The sequence below is a fragment of the Xenia sp. Carnegie-2017 genome, unplaced genomic scaffold (assembly GCF_021976095.1).
Source record: "Xenia sp. Carnegie-2017 unplaced genomic scaffold, XeniaSp_v1 HiC_scaffold_12, whole genome shotgun sequence".
Lineage (NCBI taxonomy): Eukaryota > Metazoa > Cnidaria > Anthozoa > Malacalcyonacea > Xeniidae > Xenia > Xenia sp. Carnegie-2017.
Genome location: NW_025813425.1, coordinates 585,407 through 594,401, shown reverse-complemented (window position 1 = coordinate 594,401; position 8,995 = coordinate 585,407).

Genomic DNA, 8,995 nt, shown 5'->3' with positions numbered 1-8,995 from the left:
GGAACGAATGGTCAATTTTTCTCACAGATTCATTATGCGCATTAGCTCAGAAGAGCAATCCACTGGTTACGTCTTGATTTATCTTCGGGTGTAAAACGATTTAAAATGTAGTGAAATTTCTTTCTCTGTGTTTATGACATTCGAACAACCTTTCACAACAATACCGTTTGGAGTTTTTCAATTTTGATGACTTTTGGCGGGGTGTTAGCTTTGATAAAACACCTCACGTAATAGGATTTCCATACATAAAAGTAGGACGAGTTCCTATTGTGACGTAAATTTCGTAATTCGCATCAGTCTCATTTGCGCAGTTTTCTGGATTTTTGCTTAAAGGAAGTCAATGTTTAGGCGAAGGCTAAAACTATAACTCCAATTTAAATTTTGTTTTAGAACTTAATAACTCATTTTGACCATAGTTTTCAAAATGTAAAGTCTCATTTTCTGACATAGGCACTTTAAACAAGCTTTCGGCTGTCTGTCTACAGCATTCGACGGGTTATTTTGTATAACCATGATATCGGATCACGCATTTTTTCTATGGCTCTTCTATAGCTACAAAGATGCCCAAACTGTCTTCGATCATCATTCAAGAGCCAGCATTTGAGAGGAAAAAGACAGGTTAAATAATTCACGACGAAGATAACTTATCTTGTTTTTGCTCTTGGTTTGGTTTGCACCCTAACTTGCCCAGCTACAATTCAAGATGAAGAAAATACAAAACAGGAAATGTTATTGATAATTCTGAAATGAATGTTATTGATAATTCTTTCTGATAATGCGTGTTCATACAGAAGTCTACAAGGGTATTCATTAGCTACAAGCTTTATGCAGCAAACGACTAAACGTCAATTTGACTAAAGTGGTGAAAAAGATTTAGTGCTCGACTTACATTGAAATATTCTTCGTCATCTTTGATCAGCTTTTTATGGCATTAAGGAGACGTTTAAAATACTTATCACGTAATGTTCACAAAATTTTGCTTTTCCTTACAGTTAGAATAACGGATTTAGAGAGGGTGGAGAAATGTAGCACCTAGAAAAATGACCTTTGCTTAAAGACATCATAGAAATTGTGGATTCCGAGTCGGTCAAAATACATTACTTAAAACATATTTGCATTGTAAAATGCGTTAGAGAAAATCTTAGCTATTTGGAGTACATGACGTACTTTGCACGCAGGGCTAAAATATTCTCTTTTCTTCAAAACTATCAAACTCTATTCGCTAACTATTCAGAAACTTTAGGAGATTAAAGAAAGAAACTGAGAAAGAATATCCCCTCGAAAAGATTACTTTGTTTCTTTGATAACAATCAGCCCTACCCACATCTTGCTATGAGTCATAGTCTCGTTGAACGAGTGCAATGAAGTAATTGTTACAATCATCAATTCTTTTACCAATGTCAGTTATGAATACATGTCATTTATGAGAAGTACAATGAGTTAGGAATGATGCATGGGATGATTATTTTCTTGTCAATCTATTGTTATGGATTTTATCCTAGTAGTAAGAAAAGTCATGTGTCAATCATTGTAAACTATAGTACAAGTTAGTTCATGCTGCAATGTTAGGTGATGTTTTAGGTGTTTCGTAGGTGCATTTCCTATACATAGTTAGCTTTCGCATTTATTGGTACATTCTAGGAAAAATACTTCACATGAAAATATGTAGAAACAATATATTCTAGTGCAGGTTTGGCAAATCACTGACGCTATGCATTTGTTTATAAATATGAGCTGAAACAAAAGCAAGCAATAATTTTTAATTGAAACAATCATATAAAAAACATGTATGCTTTGAAAAAGTCAAACAATTTAGATCTTTTATAACTCACTAATTCAGTTTGATCACGTCAAAAACCAGATAGATAGAATGACATTCATTGAACGAGAAGTCTGGTAGAATCCATCTTTTCGACGGTCAAGACACTTGTAACAAAAATGAGATCAAATTACAACATTTGGACAATCAAATAGTCGGACATAGTATTATTTATGTACAACAGAGGCAATAGAATTGTGGGAAATTGCGCTTGAGACATTTGTAATAATGATTTTATTTACCCATAACGTTTATATTTAAAAGGCAGAAGGTAATCAAGGTAGAACATTAAAGTTTAATCATTTCCCTCCTGGAAAAAAAACATAACATCTCATACAGCGAATCATGCATACATGTCATAAAAAACAATTGTTGGAAAATTCGACTCGGTTGGAATTAAATGACATGATAGGCTATCTAAAAGAGTTTATTAGTGCAAATTTCCTAGTCAGTCAGTCAATCAGTGAGTGAGTGAGTGAGTGAGTGAGTGAGTCTGTCAGTCGGTCAGTCAGCGAGTCAGTCACTGACTCACTGACTCACTGACTCAATGACTGATATTAAGCTTTGTGTTGTGTAGAGATGATGATGAAGCTTATCCAAAGTTCGAAAAACATTCACCTCGTCGACGCAGACGTCGTTCCCTTTTCTCTTATTATCATAAATGTTCGTATACCAGTTGTCATCACTCTTGTTTTCATAGCAGATGTTGTCTCATTGCTTCATATCGCTGTTGTTATCGACTTGGTCTCTATCGCAGTTGTTTTCGCCCTTATTTATGTCGCCGTTGTTATCGTATTTCTTTCCATTTGTACGGATAGAGTACCGGCTATAAGATACATTTTTCATCTAACTTTTCACATAAACAGGTAACTTAAATTCACATTTGTTTATGTATTCTCTGTAGGATAATAAATGTTTGCAATATTTAGTTGCCGCCGTTTCTGTTGTCTTTTTTTAATCACCGTTGAATAATAATGTATGATGACGTAGGGCAGATTATTATTAACATGTTCCAATAAAATAGATTATTTTAAATGGATGAAGAGGGATGGTTTAAACGGATAGGATCGATATGCTACAAATAAGATATCAGAAAATCCACACACAGTGTACTTTATCTTCTTTGCACTTTCTTAATGGTACAATGCAAACATTTTTGTGTCCATTTACGAAAATAAGAGTGCAAGAAACGAATTTTCCAAAGAAATGTGTAATAAGTTTGTGAAAAAATTTTACTGTAGGAGCAAAAGTTTCGGCAAATTTTCTTTTGATTGCAAGCTATGAATTGCTGTTAATTAAATTTTTTTCAGGATATTTGATTGTTTAAAATAACGCAAGTCAGGAATTATTTCATCAGTTATCACTAGATTTTTCCATGGTTTAAATGTGGACAGTTGATAATAGGCCCATTTGTCCTGATAGGTAAACCCCATTGAATACCTGATTTATTATGCAAAAATGCGTTACAATACAAAATTTTTCATAGCAAATTTCAGGGTTTTCTTTAGCAAGTGAGGATCTATGTTTGATTTATATTTTGGGGCAAGCGTGTTGGCATGAAGAAAAAAAGGAAAATTACAGTGTTTTCATGGTGATTAAAGAATTTTAAAATACAATGCTTTTCAAAAACTGAATCAGTTTTAAATATTACTATACTCTTCATTGTGATGTGAGAGAAATATATTTGTTGGGTGAACTATAATGTGTGTTTTCCATTAATGTTATCAACTGCTTGACCTTTGTCGAGTATTCGTGCATAAGATACATTTGTCCTTACTTTCAACATAAGCATGAGCACAAACACAAGATTAACTCTCCATTTTTCTTAGCTTATGCTGGTGCCATCACGCCATGAGTTTAGAATAATGTTTACTGTCTCCGAAGAAAACCTTTAACTTGTAGTTTACCCTGGGTACAAGACAGTTAAGAATGTTCAGTTTCTTTTGTTATGAGTGTTTAAGATTGGGTTGAAAGGAAAGAATCAGTAAGTCGGTTTTCGGTGGTAGACGTCGAAGTGGTTTCTTTAATATTTGTACCAACAATGTGTACCAACACCGAGTTGGCCAGTCCAGAAAAATTTAAATTCCCTGTCCTTTCTTCTATTATCTTGCGGAAGAATAGCATGTGAGTAAGGATCTGTTCTATAAGAATTGTAGCGACCAAATTGACGATTTAAGCGAGATGCAAACAGATCAATGTCATGAAGGAAGGCAAAATGCGTAAGAGCTGGGGACATATACGTCAGATTAAGCCTCAATTCAGGGTCAATATTTTTATTATGCGATTCTTTATCGGCGATCACATTCTGCCTCTATGGTATAAACGCAGCCGTTAACCACATATTATTTTGTTCACATAATAACCAAGTGTTACAGGTGTGTGTGCCTTTATCAATCATAGCTTTTACAACTTTGTTAGCATGAAAACAATAAAAAATTTATAAACCAAAATAGGCAGCTAGAAGTTTTAGATAGTTCATATGCTTCGACTTTTCCTCATTAGTCCAGAATCCACCACTTCTTTGGTTCCACAATACACCACCCCAACCAGAAAGTGATGCATCTGAGTGAGCCAATATCTATTGCTGGAGTATGAACGAAATTATTTGCACAAAGTAGTGATGAACGTAGCTCATTTAATTCGTCAACTGATTGAGGTGATAAAGCCATGCACACATCAAAATTCCCTCGAGATTGTTTCAGCGCAAGTATTTTGTCATTTTGAATTGATCTATAATGGCACTCGCCACCAGGAAAACAAGAAACTAGCAAGCCAATTATTTGAGCAAACTCACGTATGAGTTTAAAAGAGCACTAATTCGAGAAGTGATTTTGGAAATTCTTTCCGAATTTGAATGCATTTTCATAGTTGTCGAGTCTAACTCAAATTCAAATTGTTGTAAGATAAAGGAAGATTTTTCTACGTGAATGACAAAACATAAACTTGAAAACAAGTCAATAGCCTCTATTTTCGTTGTAAAATAGCGAAGAAAGTTATTTACCTGTAAATCTATTGACGAGTATGTTTTCTGATTTGAGACGGAATGGTAGTTGAAATTTTTGTTGCTGGAAAGAGAAGTGACCCCTTCCCCTTCTGGAGAAAACATTAGTTCGCTTCGTGGGTTGGTATGGCACGAAACGTAGGCGTGATTTGAACTTGGAGGTTAGCAACTTGCCTTGCAATTTTGCTTTAGTCATGGTTTTATTACGGTCATTAGCAAACAGAAATTCCACAGGTTTGTTTGAGCGGTTACACATTGGATTTCATCCGCTACTAAGAAGCGGACGAATTGAATCTCGACGTTTGTATGAAAGTTCTAAGTTTACATGCCCCAATAAAGTAAAGACATCAAAGAGCCTAGTCGTAATGGCGCAAAAATGTGGCAAAGGCTTCGTCTCTCTAAATTTTAATAAGTCATCCCCAGTAACTGATAGTGAACTTGTCACACGTAAAATAGAATCTTGTAAAATTACAGTGCGCAAATCTTGCTGAAGATGGAAAATTTGAGTTATCTTACACATCATCAGTAGAAATATTTTTGTTTTCGCGCGTAGTTTATAAAACGCTAAATAATTTAATGTTTCTGACATGGTATTTTCTATTGTAGAGAACACACTAATTAAAGAAGAGCTTTTAGTTGGAAACTCAAGTCGGGCGTCAAGTGTGACCTCGCAGTCAGACATCATTTTACTAAAAAATCAAAGCGTAAATACAACTAGACAAAAGAAACTTAGCTTGAAATTCCAAGATAAAGGGAAATTTTTTAATCGAAAAAATCCACGAGAAACGATAACCAACGCATGTTCACTGATTCACATGTACAGCAGAACTGGTTAATTCATGCGCAGTGATCTCCTCCTACAACTATAGCTAATGACGTTATAGTATTATATTCTTTAGAAAGTCAAAACAAATAGCGTTTTTCTAAAGGTAATTTGAATTTAAAATTGGCAGCTATAATTTATTTTGACGAACGCTGGATTCCATTGCAGCGTCGGTCCTAGCTTGTAGCTAATATTTCTCTATCGAGTTTGATGTCAGTTTTTAATTGACCACATGAGCATTGATTGTGAGTTTTATCAAAGGAAAGTGAAACACTTTCGTCATGAGTGTTTTTTTGGGCTGGTGTACTAATAAGATCTCTTTTACTAAGATTTCTTCCTTCTTCCATATGAAATATAGTATTATCAGATGCTACCTTAACCATTAAAACATCGCAAAACTGCTGCTTAATTCTGCTATTTTTTTCCCAAAAAGCGAAGCTTTTTTCTGTTCTCCGCCACATTATTTTCATATTGCCATTACTGTAAGATTTTCTGTCGTCTCTAGGAGATTTCCATGTACCATTTAAGTGAATATATGCATTTAAAGAAAGAGTTTTAACAATTGAAAGTCTCCAGTCCAACACAGTTTCAAATCATTGATGAAATCATGCCGTTTATCGTTATTACCACAAGTCGATCGTTTAAGATCTTTTTCTTCTTCAAGAAATTGAATATTTTGTCGAAAGGAGAGTTGGTTGAAGAGCTTAATATCTCACAACCCGGCGCGCCATGTTTGTGGTGAATACCAATGTGTGCCTTTTCAATATTTTTGATAACTTACATCATATTGTCGATTGAAATGTTTAGAAAACTCCATGGGTTTTTTTGAATTTGAGTTACGCAAAAAGTTGGAATGATGTCACCAAGGCCCACTTTACCCTTCCCAAATGGTTAATTAAGGTTCATTTTCATGAAGTTAGGTACGACATATCACATCTAAAGAAACAAAACCGAATATAATACTAATTGAATTCGCACATACAAAATAGCTTCGGGCGGCGAGTTAGGTAACAATCCTTAAAAATATTTAAATTTATAACATATTCGTTCATCGTGTAGTGCTCAATAAGAAGGCCAAGTCTTGATTTGATCTTCATTCATCAGCAAACTGTAGAGAAGGAAAGAAGACAGGTCAGACAATTCACTATGAAGATTACTTATTTTGTTTTTGCTCTTGGTTTGCTTTGTACCGTTGCTTATGCAGCCACAATTCCTGACGAAGAAAAGCTCAATGAAGAAACTTTAAACGGTATTAAAACGTTTTTCCTACATATTCATTTAGAAGACTTGAAGCTTAGTTATTCCATGCTTTATCCGTCATAAAACGTTTCTTGAAAGCAAGGGTTGTTTCGTTTAGAATCTGACGAAGAAACGTCCCCAGAAAAAGCATGGAAAAGGAACTACAAGAAACTGTTGATGAAGATGACCTGTTGGAAGATGAGTGAGTAAGCTTTGTCTACCATGTTTTGAATTGGTAGTGGAGTGTCTTCTTATGTTGCCATAAGACTTACTATCAAAAAGCTTTGGTTTGTAAATTTTTGAAGGCAAACTCTTCAAATTAAACACCATAACAGAATCTTAAAATTGTCTTGCGAAAAGAATAACCTTATTTACTTGATAGAAAATGTAAACTTACGAAAAATATCTACACACGAAACTACCAGGGATAAGCTACAATTGTCGAAGTTAAACTTATTAAGCTCACCTCTTAAGCTCTGGCTATTTATTAAGAAACGCACAGTAAATAACTTACCAATATGATGGGAAAACCTTCTCTTCGTGCACACTGCTCAATCGGAAGTCTCTTGAGCCTTTCCGTAGTTGCAAAGCTCCCTCACTTAGGTTGAATATTACTTGACTGTACTTGTGTACTCCATTTATAGAAAGTGAGAAACTTTAGCTACTTTTAAGATTTCTCACAGTTTAAACGACAAAATTAGTGCCGTTTCCAGTGAAAAATATTCTTTAAAATAAAAAATATCGTCAGCAGCTTGTCTTTCTAAAATAATTTTTTGACTTTTATCAGAAGCCGATGTTTTCAACAAATCGATCAACAAACCTAAGCTAGCATTGACACTATATATTTATTTTTTGACCAACGTTCGGCGTTGTTTTATTTGATTTCCTCCAAATCCAATAATATATTTTTCCCAAAAATAATCTCCCTATTATAAATAAAGATAAGCTTGAATGCAAATCGATTATAGTTAGTGATAGTTAGTATTTCAATACATTTCTGCTATTACATATTTAAACACGTATCATGTGTTAATATTTTTTGTCATTTTGATGTTATGTATGTGCAGTTGGATCTTATTTGTAATTAATATACAACATAAAATTTATTTCGTTTTTCCCTTTCATTTAATTCACCGGCCGAGTAATGCGCCAAGAATGTACCAAACAACAATGCAAATAATGCAAAACAATGTAAATAAATACTAAATTGGACCAAATAGAAGCACAGTACATTGTATTAAGTATACAAGTTTCTCGTATTGTTTGCGTAAAATAACGTTTTTGAACACGTGCATAGGTCAATTGTGCCTGTTACAAGTAATTTACGTTCGAACACTAAACGCAAACGGATGCTTCACATATTAAAAGTTAACAGTACTACAGCGTAACTATTATGTCAAAAAAAAACTACTGCACATTTTGGAATATGTTGACATTTCCAAGAGCTTTAGAGACAAGTTATTTGGTAAAATTATATCCTTTAGAAGTTTAAAACCAACATTGTTTTTCAGAAAGGAACTAATTTAATGTTAAAATTGAGCATCTATAACTTATATGGACGAACGCTGGATGCTCTACTGGTGTTACGCCGCTGAGCAAGTATTGATGCTTTTCACGTTAGCCATGACAAAGGTCTGATACAAAGAGAATTTTTGAATGATAAATCCGAAAAGATTGACCGCATGCCTGGCAAAATTTTGATTAATGATAAATCCGACAAGATGATGTGCAAATCAAAAATTTAATTGTATTCACTGTCCAAAGTTTGACGTATATAATATGTTAAGGTTGATAATTATGACTGTAAGTATTACAAACAACACCGGCGGCTAATATTTGAATCACACGCGCAAACCACATGATTTCTGTATTTAACGTAAATTGCTTAGTAGCTATTGGCCACAACCAGTTTAGGCAGAACGATGACATTGATGGATTCAGTTAAGCAGAAAATCAGACCAATAATATCACTTGTACATATCTCGTGGTTATAAAACTTAAAATGCAATAGGAAAATTTTGCTATTTGTATTATAGTTTTGTGGAAGAGAACTCTTCATAAAAGTAAACTTTCGAAAACAGTTTATTCTTATCTAATAGCTTTCTTCAGAAAT